This window comes from Equus przewalskii, chromosome 15 (genome assembly GCF_037783145.1).
Source record: "Equus przewalskii isolate Varuska chromosome 15, EquPr2, whole genome shotgun sequence".
NCBI classification, from domain to species: Eukaryota; Metazoa; Chordata; class Mammalia; order Perissodactyla; family Equidae; genus Equus; species Equus przewalskii.
In genome coordinates, this window is record NC_091845.1 from 86,489 (window position 1) to 98,974 (window position 12,486).

Genomic DNA, 12,486 nt, shown 5'->3' on the forward strand with positions numbered 1-12,486 from the left:
AACCTCTGGGTGACCCACTCATTGTGGTAGGACTCAGGTAGAACACGAATGAGTTTTTAAACATGCCAAGAAACCAGGCTGGCTCCAGGAGGAGCTCCCTCATTGCTGAGAAAGAAGCCGCATCTAAAGAAAATCAAATCTAAAAGACAAGAATGTGAGTCTGCTGGAATACCAACTACAACTCTGTGACAAGACAGGGCTCAGCCTGAGGACACACAGATGACTGTCCTTGGGCTGTATGACCGGGACCCAGTCCCCTGGCAAGAACCAATCCATGGCTATCCATTACAGCCAACGTCCTGCTCTGAGATGGCTATTTCATTTTCTCTTCTTTGGCAAGATTCCTGAAACCGTAGGAGCATGCAAAAATATTAGTGAAATTACTTACACCATAGGAAAACAACACAGGGAAAGAATAAGAATAATAATAAAGATAATGAAGACATACATTTATAGCCATGGTATTGGATTTTTTCTGAGTAACTGAACTGATTAATCTTGTAATCATTATAATATTGTGTGCATATTGAAAACATTATAGGAATCCAATATATTAGTTGTATAACTTTAAGTAAATGTTCAGAAAAGTCTGAATAAATACACATGTGATCAATGTTGTAATGTTTGGAGAATTTGTTAAATGCATAAGTTTTGATTTATTAGCTGTGTAAATAAATGAGATGTAATCATTTTGAAGAAAGCAGATGTCTTCAAAAGCGCTGACCGCTCAACAGGTGTACTGAAGTCATGAATCAGGTGTTACACAAAGTCAGGAATGGGGAGGCCTCTCTGTGCAGGTACCCAGACATCCAGGCCTCGTGGACAGCACTGAAGAGCAGGTGTCCAGGTGTCCAGCTTTTTCTGGGCTCTCTCCACCAGCCAGGAGGGGCTTAGATAGCCTGAGCAGCCAGGGAAGCAGTCCATCAGAAGGACTTTTTACCCTAAATTAGGGATTTGAACCTACTAAGGCTAAAACAGGGAAGATCTCCACTCCCTCCAAAAAATAAGCTGAAAGCAAAAACCAGAGAGAGAAAAAAAAAATTGGCTATATTAAAGTTTAAATGCTCTGGGGGACAAAACTTCTAAACAAAATTAAGAGACAAGCAAAAGTCTAGAGAAAATATTTGGAACAGACGAGAGAAAGGGACAGTATGCAAAAACAATGAAGAACCACCCAGCACCAAGGGACAAAAAGACCAGCGTAGAGGGCAAGCCCAGTGGCCTAGTGTTTAAGTTCAGCATGCTCCGCCTCAGGGGCCCAGGTTCAGTTCTCAGGTGTGGACCTGCACTGCTCTATTAGCGGCCATGCTGTGCTGGCAGCCCACACCCTAAGATTGGCTACAACAAATTTCACCTGACAATCCACTGTCTCTTGGAAACAGAGGAAGATTGGTACGATGTTAGCGCAGAGCAAATCATCCTCAGCAAAAAAAAAAAAACAAACCCAAAAAACAAAACAACAACAACAACAAAAACCAACAGAGAAAGAGGCAAAGGACAGAAACGGTGCTCAGCAGAAGGAGGAAGACAAATCACCACAGACAAGACTCACCAGGCAGTCAGGTGGCCCAGAGGCCGCAGGAGAGGGAAGCGCCCCGGCCGCCAGTGGGGGAGGGCAGGGGTCCCCCTCCGCCAAAGGCAGCTGGGCAGCGACTGTTCGGGCCCAAATGTCCTCACCCCACAAGGCACAACTGTGGTGACTCACTGACACGGGGGCACAAGGAAACACGCCCAACAGCAAAACCCAGCACAGCCAGTGCTGGACTGTAGGCATCCCTATGAGGACGGCATGCGGCCACGCGAAGGAGCAGGCAGCGCTGTGGGCACCACCCAGAAACAGCTCCAGGGGAAACTGCCGCGGCCTGGGGAAGGCACCCCGACGCCTGTCGTCTGAAAGCACCCCACGCTGCCCTGTCCTGTGGTCCAGCTTCACTAGGGACACACGTAGGGGTGCAGGGAAAGGCCTGGCCAGGGGTGACCTCGGGAAGGAGGGGAGCTGCCTGGCTCAGAAGCCCAGCCGTGCCCAGCACCCAGCACCCAGCAGTCATTGCCACCCGCTCTGTGCCGCTCACAGAGTGGGGACACTGTGATCCACCAACAGGGACCTCACGTCTCTGTGGATGGTGGTCAAAGGCCCTGAGCTTCATCGGGAACATGGGGGTGCTTCATAAGGAGAATGTGTTCAAATGTCACTTAGATCAATACCAATGAGTACAGAGGGACAAATCAGGTCTCGAAGGGCAGGCCTGCCGGGCAGGGAGGCTCCTCTCAGGAGAGTGGGCTGTGGCTGCAGGAAAACCCAATCCTTTGCCACAGGGAGTGGTGAGGCTGGGGGGAGGTGGCACTGACTCCAAGGCAGGGGTCCCCACCCAGGCTTCCCCCTAGGGGACACAAGAGGGACAGGCTGCTGCAGGACAGCCCCCCACAACAAAGGTATCGGTAGTGTGGACTGACAGCCCTGCATGAGCCATAGTACTAGGAGCCCCTCCTTCGGGAGCAGGCCCTGAGACGGGCTGGCATGGGGATTGAGTCCATCTGGGCTGCCAGTCACATGAGTCTAAAAGGTCACTGATCTTCTCCATGCCTCACAGAGTTCATCCCCACCAGACTGATGACACTGGCACTGCATTTACGCGGTGAATGGGGGAGGGGACAGCTGGTCCTGAATCCTGGGGTCTGGGCACCTCATAGAAACTAGTGCTCTCCCCAAGGCAGGGGGACAGGGCCATTCGTGACCACCTGTGGGGCAGATGCTGGAACCACCTAGCTCTGCTCAGCTGCCACAGCCTGGCCGTCACCTTAGAGCCTCGGGCTTCCCAGGCGGCCTGGTTCGGCGATGCTCTGGAGCCCATTCCCAGGGTTGGAATCCCAGTTCTCCCCTAGATGTGTGTCCTTAGAAAAGCTAAATTTCTGTGCCTCCAAGGCCTGTCTGTTAAATGGAGATAATAGCACCCAACTCATAGGGTCCTGAAAATTAAAAGGAATGATGCATTTGCATCACAGGACACCTGACGGGTCCCCACAGCCAGTTCAAACCCCTCAAAGCTGATGTTTTAGATCAGTGGTCCTTAAAGGATCACAGCATCAGGACCGGTTAAAGACAAGCATGCTGGACCCACCTGAGTAGTTTCTAATTAGTGGGGGAAGGGGGTGGAGAATTTGCACGCGGAGCAGGTCAGTTTTAAGCCCAGACACCGGATGTGTGGAGCCTCAGAACCACCTGAGAAAAGGGGCCCGTCCTCCACGCTCTGGGTCGCGTCTCTGGCACACACCCCTCCCCTGGTGGCACGGAGGCGGACCCCCCCGCCCCGGGCCCCTACCTGGCTCCCTCTCCCACCACGGTAACTCCGTCAGAAACCCCGAGTTGACTCCATCTTCCGCGCAACCCCCGCCCCAGACCCCAGCTCCGGCGCTTCCCCGGGCCGGCCTCCGCGGTGTGCCACCCCCGCTCTAGGCGCTCCCTCGGAAAGCCCGGCCCCGCCTGGCACCCACGCTCAGCTCAGCTCAGCTCACCCCGGCCTCAGGCACCCTGGGACCCACCGCTTTACCCCCCCGCCACCCCCCGTTGGCCGCAGGGCCGAGCTCACCAGATCCGCTCCGGGCGGCGGGCAGGAGGCGGGCACGGCGGGCGGACGACGCGCTCCGTACCGGGACGGCTCGCGGAGGAAACGGGCGAGGCCCCGGGCCCGGCTCCGCCCCCGGCCCGGCCGCGGCGGGGCCCCGGGAGCACCGGGCGGGGGCTCGGGGGCCGGGGAGCGCTGGGGGCCGCAGCGGGGACCCGGGAGCGCCGGGCGGGGCGGGGCGAAGGCCGGAAGGCCGGGCCACCAGACCCGCCTCTGGGCGGCGGCCCCGGGTGTGGGCGGCGGGCCGTGTGCGTCGCCGAGTCACCTGCAGGCTGGGCTCCCCGCGGCTGTGACTCTGTAAACCGAGCTGCGCGGGGCGCGCCGAGCTCGTGCGATCCGTGGCCGCAGCGGGTGCTCGCCGCAGCCCTTCCGGGCACTGTCTCTTCTGAGGCTGGTTGACAAGGGAGGAAACCGAATCACGGCGGGGAAGGAAAGGGGACATGAGGGTGCCTTCTTTAAGGGATGTGGAAGCCCGTCATTCCTACGGCACAGATGCCCGGCCTGCAGCCGGTGCTCCGTCAAGTTTGCAGGATTCGTGTTTTGTTGTGTGGTTAACTTTTTAATAATGGAAATGCTCAGACGTACAAAAGCAGAACGGTGAACCGGCCCGCACGCCTGGCGACCAGCTTCAGTCAAGGTCTGCATCTTGCCTTTTGTTTTCCCTCTATATCCCTCCCACAGACACACCTTATTTGTTTCCTGAAGTAACTTTAAAGCGTCCCAGTGACATATTTCACCTTTAAATACTTGAGTGTGTTTAATCGATAGGACCTGTTTTTCAAACATTCCCATAATACCAGTATCACACCTAATAAAATTGACAATACTCAGTCCAGTTCAGTTTTCCCCGATTGACTAAAAAATCTCTTTTGACTGTTGGCTTGTTGTAACCAAGGTCGGCAGAGGGATGAGGGATTTGAGAGGAAGGGGGCCTCAGGCAAAGTTCACCTGCAGGGTTTTGCCAGAAGCCTGCTTGTCCTGCCCTCCCCATGGAACAAAGCATTCTGTCCACTGGGAGCCAGTGGTCCTACCCTACACTTCCCAGACCATGCTCCAGCTACCCGGGACCTGGCAATTCCCAGGGACTCTCAGCCCATCTCTAGGATGTGTGCCAGATCAGCGCTCCCAGGAATGAACTCGCTGGCAGACGCGGGCTGTCTCTTCCTACAGGGCCACACAGAGCTCCAAGGAGCCCAGGAAGTCTACATTTGAACCTGGCCTCCCAAGTTGCTATGGAGGTACATGTGTCAAGGCCAGAAAATAGAATGAACTCTATTTTGCAGCTTGTTGGTTTTATTTGCAATTTTACCTATTTAAACATGTTTGTGGGCCCTCATTTATACTCTTGCCCTGGGTTCTGTAAATTTTGAGGTAGGCCTGTCTTGTTTCAGTACAGTTTTGGGTACAGGAAACATTTCATTTTATTCCTAACTCTAATGCAAAGAAAAATAAACCAGCAGAAGTTTAATGATAAATGGCAACTATCAGTTGACCTCAGTAGTAGAGAATTCATTGGGAGAACATAGCACTCTTGAAAAGGGGCAGCCATAGCTAAGCTCCAAGGAACTATTGCCATGCCAGGACACAGGATCCATTCCTCGGGGTCTTGTGAGTGGCAGACAGTGTGCACCACCCATTCCTGCAAGCTGGCTCGTGTGCCATTCACTCCCCTCATTACAGGTATTTGTAAGTGCCCAGAGTGCGGGCTCAGGAGCCCAGAGTCCTGGCTGGACTCTAAGCAGTGAATAGCTTTTGCAAAGAGCTACTATGCCAAAACTAGCTTGGGGATGGAAATTTAAGGTATGTAGACACAAAAGACATTTGTAAATGATGAAGTTCCAAACAATGTTAAGAGATATTATGGACAGACTTGTGTCCCCCCAAAATTCATATGTTGAGCCCTGACCCCCAATATGACTGTATTTGGAGACAGGGCTTATAAGGAGGTAATAAAGGTTAAACAAGGTCTAAGGATGGGGCCTGACCGGACAGGACCTGTGTCCCGACTGAAAGAGGAAGAGATGTGAGCCCTCTGCACGCAGAGCAGAGCCGTGTGAGGATGCAGAGAATGCGGCCATCTCCAAGCCTGGAAGAGAGGCCTCACGGGAAACTGTCCTTGCTGGCACCTTGGTCTTGGACTTCCAGCCACAGAACTGTGAGAAAACTAGTTTCTTTTGTTTAAGCTGCCCAGTCTGCAGGTCTGCAGTCCGTAGTCCTTTGTTATGCCTGCCCGAGCCAACCAACACAGGGGCTCACGTTTCCACAGCAAGCTGATCTTGGGGAAGCTGTGCACCTCGGTTCTCTCTTCGAGGAAGTGGGGTAATGTTGGTGTTGACCTCATAGGACTGAGCATGACAGCAGCGGGCCGGACGAGCCCAGTGCGGGGTCTCGCAGAGTGAGCGCCCGCACGTGTTTGCTGCTGCTACATTTGTTGCTCCTGTTCAAGTTCTGAAAGGATGCACTTCGAATGGAGGGGCGATCCGGGCGCCAGGATGGAGCAGTGGGGGAGGCTGGGGACACAAGGAGGGCCTGTCTGTTAGGTGCACACAGGCACCCAGAGAGCCCTGAGCCTGCCCACACCTTGCCTCACGTCTGTCCCAGTTTCTTACTGTTATTCTGCCACCGTAGCATCTACCCTGCATTCCCAGCCAGTCCTCACCTTCCCCAAATGGCCTTCAGATTGGTGGCAGCAGCCGCAGTCCGGGGCCAGCCCAGCCCCACCTCCCTCCTTCCGGCCCCTCTACTGCTCACCAGTGTCAGAGCCAGTGGGCAGCCCTGCTGGGCAGAGGCCTTTGTGATGGGCTGGCCTCGCCCAGCTCTCACCTCTGCACAGAGTGAGGGAGGTGGCCCGGCTCCGCAGACTGACCCCACAAAATCACCTTGGAGGTTAGGGCCCTCTGCCTCTCCCCACAGCAAGCCTGGCCGCCCCTGTGCTGCCATCCAGCCCTTCAGAGCCCGTGCCTCCGGGCGGCCTGTCCCTGCAGAGGGCAGCCTCTGTGATGCCTCCTTCACACTCTGCTCAGATTTGTCCTCCCTGGGCGTGTCGGGCACACAGCCCTCGGCCTCCTTCCTTGCAGTCCCCTGCACCTCTTCACTATGTCCTTGTGCTACGTTAGGTTGGATATTTTTGCCTCTCCAATTGTGAATTCCCCAAGGGAGGGGGCTCTGTCCTTTCATCTCTGGGTTCCAGCTCATTGCTGCGACATCGTAGACACCTGCCTTAGGTGGCCCGTGCACCCCGGCCCGCAGAAGCAACCTTGAAACGAGGAGTCAAGTGCAAGTAGGGGGGATGATCCCAGAAAACACTGGTAGAAGAGTGAGGCGGCGAGACAGGGAAAGGAAGGCAGCCAGGGAAGTCTCATTGTCAAGCAGTCACCACCATGGGCACCTAGAGCGCAGCCCTGTCGGGACATCTGGGAGCCTCAGAGAGATCCCACCTGGAGGGAATGCCAATCCCGACTCCCGTCAATCCTCCCACCAATCCACAGGGTGCCTGGCCCCCAGGCCCGACGCACAGTCCAGCGAGATGGGCCGGGCGGCTCTGATGGGCAGAGAAAGCCCTCTTTGGAATCACCGTCCCCCAACATTAAGAAGTCAGGCAGGTGTGCCCGGAGCTGGGGGGCTGTGGTCGGGGCAGCGGCGGTCGCCTCTGCAGCACGAGGAAGACATGTGCTGGTCACAGGAACAAGTGAATGGCTGCCACGTGGAGAGCGAGCGTGATGTCCCGGCACCGACTGGGGCTCAAGGTGCTTTCTGTGCATTGTTGCTAACCCTCAGGGCAAGCCTGCGAGGGGAACTTCCGCACGCCTGCTTCGTGGATGAGAAAACTGAAGTGCCAAAGAGTTCCTCCACTTGCCCGGGGTCACAGCCTTGAGTGGGATTCAGACTGTTCTGACTGAGTCTAAAGACAACACCTTCCGTTGAATCAGGCTGCCTCTCTCAAACAAATGAATCGGTGAATAAATGAATAAATGAGTGCTTAACAAGGAAGATTGGCAACAGGTGTTAGCTCAGGGCCAATTTTCCTCACCAAAAAAAAAAGGGAGATGCTCTGATTAATCCAGTGTTTCAGTTAAAAGATGACTGCTCTAGGGCTTATCTGCTTTTTGATTTTAAATTTATCATATCTAATTTATATATGAAACAGTAAAATTCCAAGGAATGAAATTTGATCTCTGATGATGATGAAGATGGTTCAGGATCACTGGGGGCTGCCCCTCACCGTCCCCCCTTGGCATGCTGGGTAATCTGGGGCTGGCTCAGTGCCCACCGCCCCAGCCTGTCTTACCCGTGTACTTCACTCACACACGTGGAGAAGTGGGCCGTTGGTGTTGTTTATCCTGCCAAATCAACGACCACATGCCGGATCTCTGCAGGGAACTGACAGAGACTCAGTGATGGCGGAGGCGGAACTGGGGGGGGCCCTGAGGTGGGGCAGGCTGCAGCAGGCCACCTCTGCCCAGCCGGACCACGGCCTTGTGCGTCCTGGCTGTGCACTGCCAGGAGGGAAAGCAGCGCTGCTCTGGGAACTCTCCTGCCATTTGCAAAACGGTGAGCGTGAACAAAAATGTTCCTGTGGTAATGGACACAGCACAGACATTTCACTAGGGTGTCCAGCACACACTTACCTCCATCACGTCACGGAACTGGCAAGGCAGCCTGGAGGCAGGCAGAGAGGGCACTGCCACTACCCTTTTCCAGTGAGGAAACGGGCTTGCCCGCCAGGGAGTGGCTGGCTGCGCTGGACTCACAAGGCAAAGGACACCTGTCTCTGTTAGAGTCTTCCCTACTGCAGACCCAGGAGCCTTCTGCACCCCAAAGTGCTTAACTACCAGCGACGGGTCCTGTTTTTAATTAATCAAACCCAAGAGGGGGGCTGTGGGAACCTCAGGTGCTCTTGTCTTTGTTGACTTTCATGAGGAGGACTTATAGCACCCGCGGAGAGCCGCAGACTCGGGATTCGCCTCTGTGAAGCTGCTGGCTCTTCCTCCAGGGAGGGATGTCAGGAGCAACTGGGCCAGCTTCCAGGACACAGCCGACCGGAGACACAGGAGGGAGCAGCCCTGCGGAGGAGGACAGCACGTGTGCACCAGCTGCTGACCCAGCGCTGGCCAGACCGTCAGGGGTAGGACAGCACCCGGGCTCTGGGAGATGAGCGCAGTGATCCAGACCCTGAAGGGCCTGAGATGACTAAGCCTGTTGCTAAAAATAGTCACGCAGGTTTTGCTGACTTCACTTTGAGGAGCAACTGGCAAAGGGTAGAAGAGATTTATAGCCAGTCACTCCCCAGGCCCTGCAGGGGGCCTGTGTCCTTGATGCAAACCATTCCCTCCCCAGGCCTCCCAAAGGCCTGAGAGGCCCAGGCCATGTCAGTGCTTGGAGACCAGCAGTGTATCAAAAAGATGAAGCAGCACCAGCCCGGTGGCACAGTGGTTAAGTTTGTGCACTCCGCTTCAGTGGCCCAGGGTTCACAGGTTTGGATCCTGGACACAGACCTACACACCACTCATTAAGCCACGCTGTGGCGGCATCCTACATAAAACAGAGGAAGATTAGCAACAGATGCTAGCTCAAAGCCAATCTTCCTCACAAAAGAAAAAAAAAAGAAAGAAAAAAAGGATGAAGGAATGCCAAACAGGGTTACAAAACTTGTGGTACATTTTAAAGGTTAACGTGTCTGATATTGTGATTTCTAATAAGAAATATATATTTGATCTTCATCCCTGTCTCTGGCACAGAGCTCCTAAAACCCTTGGAATTTCCTAAGTGATGAGAGAGATAAAGGTGTCTCTTTGTTACATCAATGAGGTGACTTTTGGAAAGCACCTGGGGATACAGGCTGGTTGTCAGGGGAACCAACCGCATGATTGGAGGGTTGAACTTTCAGTCCCACCCCCTGACCTCCAGGGAGGGGAGAGGGGCTGGAGGTTGGATCAGTCACCACTGGCCAATGATTTAGTCAGTCGTGCTGTGTAATGAAGCCTCCATAAAGATGGTGTTCCAAGAGCTTGCAGGTTGGTGAGCACGTGGCGATTTGGGGAGAGTGGTGCCCAGAGAGCATGGAAGCCCTCTGAAAGACCTTTCCCCAGACCTTGCCTTAAGCATCTCTTCCATCTGGCTGTTTCCGAGTTATGTCCTTTTGTAATAAACCAGTAATCTAGTGATTAAACAGATTTCCTGAGTTCTGAGTTCTGTAGGTTGCTCTGGAAAATTAATCAAACCCAAGAAGGGGGATGTGGGAACCTCTGATGTACAGCTGACGGATCAGAAGCACAGGGGACATCCTGGGCTGGGGACTGGTGTCTGAAGTGGGGGCAGTCTTGCAGGATTGAGCCCTTAACCTGTGAGATCCGATGCTATTTCTGGGCAGAGAGTGTCAGAGTTGAGTTGAATTGTAGCACATCAGCTGGTGTGTAAGAATTGCTTGTTGGTTTGGGAACTCGCCCCCCCCCACACACACACACTCTAATTGGGTACAGAACCTTTTAACATTAAACACATTAATGCTTAAAATATAATGTAGCAATTTTGCCAGGATTAAATTATTGCAAGATTTATTAAAAATTCTAAGTCATTGTGTACTATGTGGTGGAAGTGTTACTGCACAAAGGGCACAATCTACTCGCTTCAAGAGAAAAACCAATCTGTCAAAAGGCAAGATGGTGGCAGAGAAAGGACTTTTATTAAGCAACGAGCTAGCTAATCAGAAGATGGTGTACTAACATCCCAAAGAATCATCTTAAGGGGAATACAGAAGCTTGAAGCAGTTATGTAGGGCCAGTGGGCTACAGAGGAGGGGTTCAGGAATGTTGACCATCTGCTACCATAGACCGGGGGATGCCGCGCCAGACCTTTCCGCTGTCATTGATGATGGATGCCAGGATAGGATTGCCATCTGTGGGTCATCACATTCCTAAGGAACTCAAAAGAAGAGAGTTATTGTCTCATCACAGCGAAGCAGGGGTCATAAATCATGATGCATGCACTTTCCTTTATGTTTCAGTTATTTATTGTCCAGCCTATGTGCAAGCCAGAGTATGTCTAGCTGGGTTAGTTACTCAGAGGGCACCAATAGTTACAACGAGGCTCCCTTCCCACAGTACGGCTTCCCTTATGCCAAACTCGTGTTCAGCTAGCATCAAAAAGGTACAGATTCAAATTGTATAAGTGCGTCTTTTTCCTTCTGGCTCTAAGTGACATCTCAGCCTTCTGAATTACCTCATTTGCTGCTGACATTAAAAGTCTGTGCTTGGGAGAGCTTCAGCTGGGAAGATGAAAAAGGTCTGGAGATGAACGGTGGTGATGGTCACACAACAATGTGAATGTACTTAATACCACTAAACTGTGTACTTGAAAGTCGTTGAGATGGTAACTTTTAGGTTATGTGTACTTTACCACAATTTTTTTAAAAGTCTATGCTTGGAGCCTTTCATCAATGGGCAGGGCCAAAGGCACAGCGGCTTCCCTAGGACAGGCCTTGAACAGCCTCACCTCCTTTGCAACTGGGTCCCCTGCTTCTGCATTTCGTGTAAGAAAAATCTGAATTGGGGTTAGTGCTCTGGAGCCCGGGCAGCACCCCAGCTTTCCCACTGCCTCCCCTCCATATCGAAGCACATTTTATTTTATTTAAAAACTCTTTTCCTTTATTTCTTTTTTTTTTTTTTTTAAAGATTTTATTTTTCTCCCCAAAGCCCCCCGGTACATAGTTGTATATTTCGTTGTGGGTCCTTCTAGCTGTGGCATGTGGGACGCTGCCTCAGCGTGGTCTGATGAGCAGTGCCATGTCCGCGCCCAGGATTCGAACCAACGAAACACTGGGCCGCCTGCAGCGGAGCGCGCGAACTTAACCACTCGGCCACGGGGCCAGCCCCTCTTTTCCTTTATTTCTTATTTATATTAAAATGTTGGCAATATATTAATTTTATTTAGATTATGTGTATCAGTTGGTATTATGTTCTATGAAGCTTGTTAGAGGATATTAAAAGGGTGATATAAAATATTTATTATATAAAATGAAGGTATTGGAATGGGTAGGGTTGAGAATCATTGATTTATCTCTTCCTATAGTGTTTGATATTTTGGATGCCACAAAAATTTATGGTTTTCTTATAAACTATGGCTGGAGGAATACCCATCTATTACTGTAGCAGTCAGGATGAGCTGTTGTCAACAAACAATCCTGAACTCTCAGCAGCTCATAGCAGCAAAGGTTTCTTTTTCGCTCCTGCCACCCATCCACTGCAGGCCGGCAGAGAGTGTCCATCCATTGTAACCACTCAGGCTTCCAAGCTGGCAGAGCAGCAGCCTCTCAAATATTGCTGGTCACTTTGTCAGATACGGAAAAGGATCTCAGTTGGCCGTTAAATGCTGCGGTCCAGAAGTGAAGCCCTTCACTTCTCCTCACACATCACTTGCCAAAATCAGTCATGTGACTCCATCTGCCTACAAGAGGACCAGGAAGTCGAGTTTTTCCACATGTCTAGAAGGCAAGGAGAACTGGGTATTGGTTCTATATGCCTCCCACTGGTCACTCTTAATTAGTTCCTTAGGATACGTTTTTATAAGTGGGATCACCAAATCAAATTCTCTTCATTCCTATTGAGAAAAAGCTTTTCAGAAAGGTTTGATATATAATTATTCTGTAGCCTTATCACCAGAGTATTCATGTATACCTTGACATATTGTCTGCAAATAGTGATAATTTGGTCCCTGCCTTTGCAATATTTGTACTTATTCCCTGCTGTAGTGCATTGGCCAAAACTTCTTATACAATTAAAAAACAGTGGTGACATCAAGCAATGATGTTCCTCATCTGAATGCAAATATATTTACTCATTCAGCCTTGACAATGAGCAGTGCATGG

The 12,486-nt window shown here is 52.0% G+C and overlaps 1 protein-coding gene across 13 annotated transcripts in view; it reads right to left on the reverse strand.

Annotated features, from left to right (window-relative positions):
• Window positions 1-3,802, reverse strand: part of SLC41A3 (solute carrier family 41 member 3) — a 79,024-nt gene extending 75,222 nt beyond the window's left edge. For 2 of the 13 annotated variants that reach the window (XM_070576402.1, XM_070576409.1), the window contains exon 1: window positions 3,588-3,698. The gene's annotated coding sequence lies outside the window, so the exon portion shown is untranslated. Of the gene's footprint in view, window positions 1-3,320; window positions 3,532-3,587 lie in introns of those variants that run through there. The other 11 variants (XM_070576399.1, XM_070576403.1, XM_070576408.1 and 8 more) reach the window with 11 other exon arrangements.
• Between the last annotated feature and the right edge of the window lie 8,684 nt (window positions 3,803-12,486).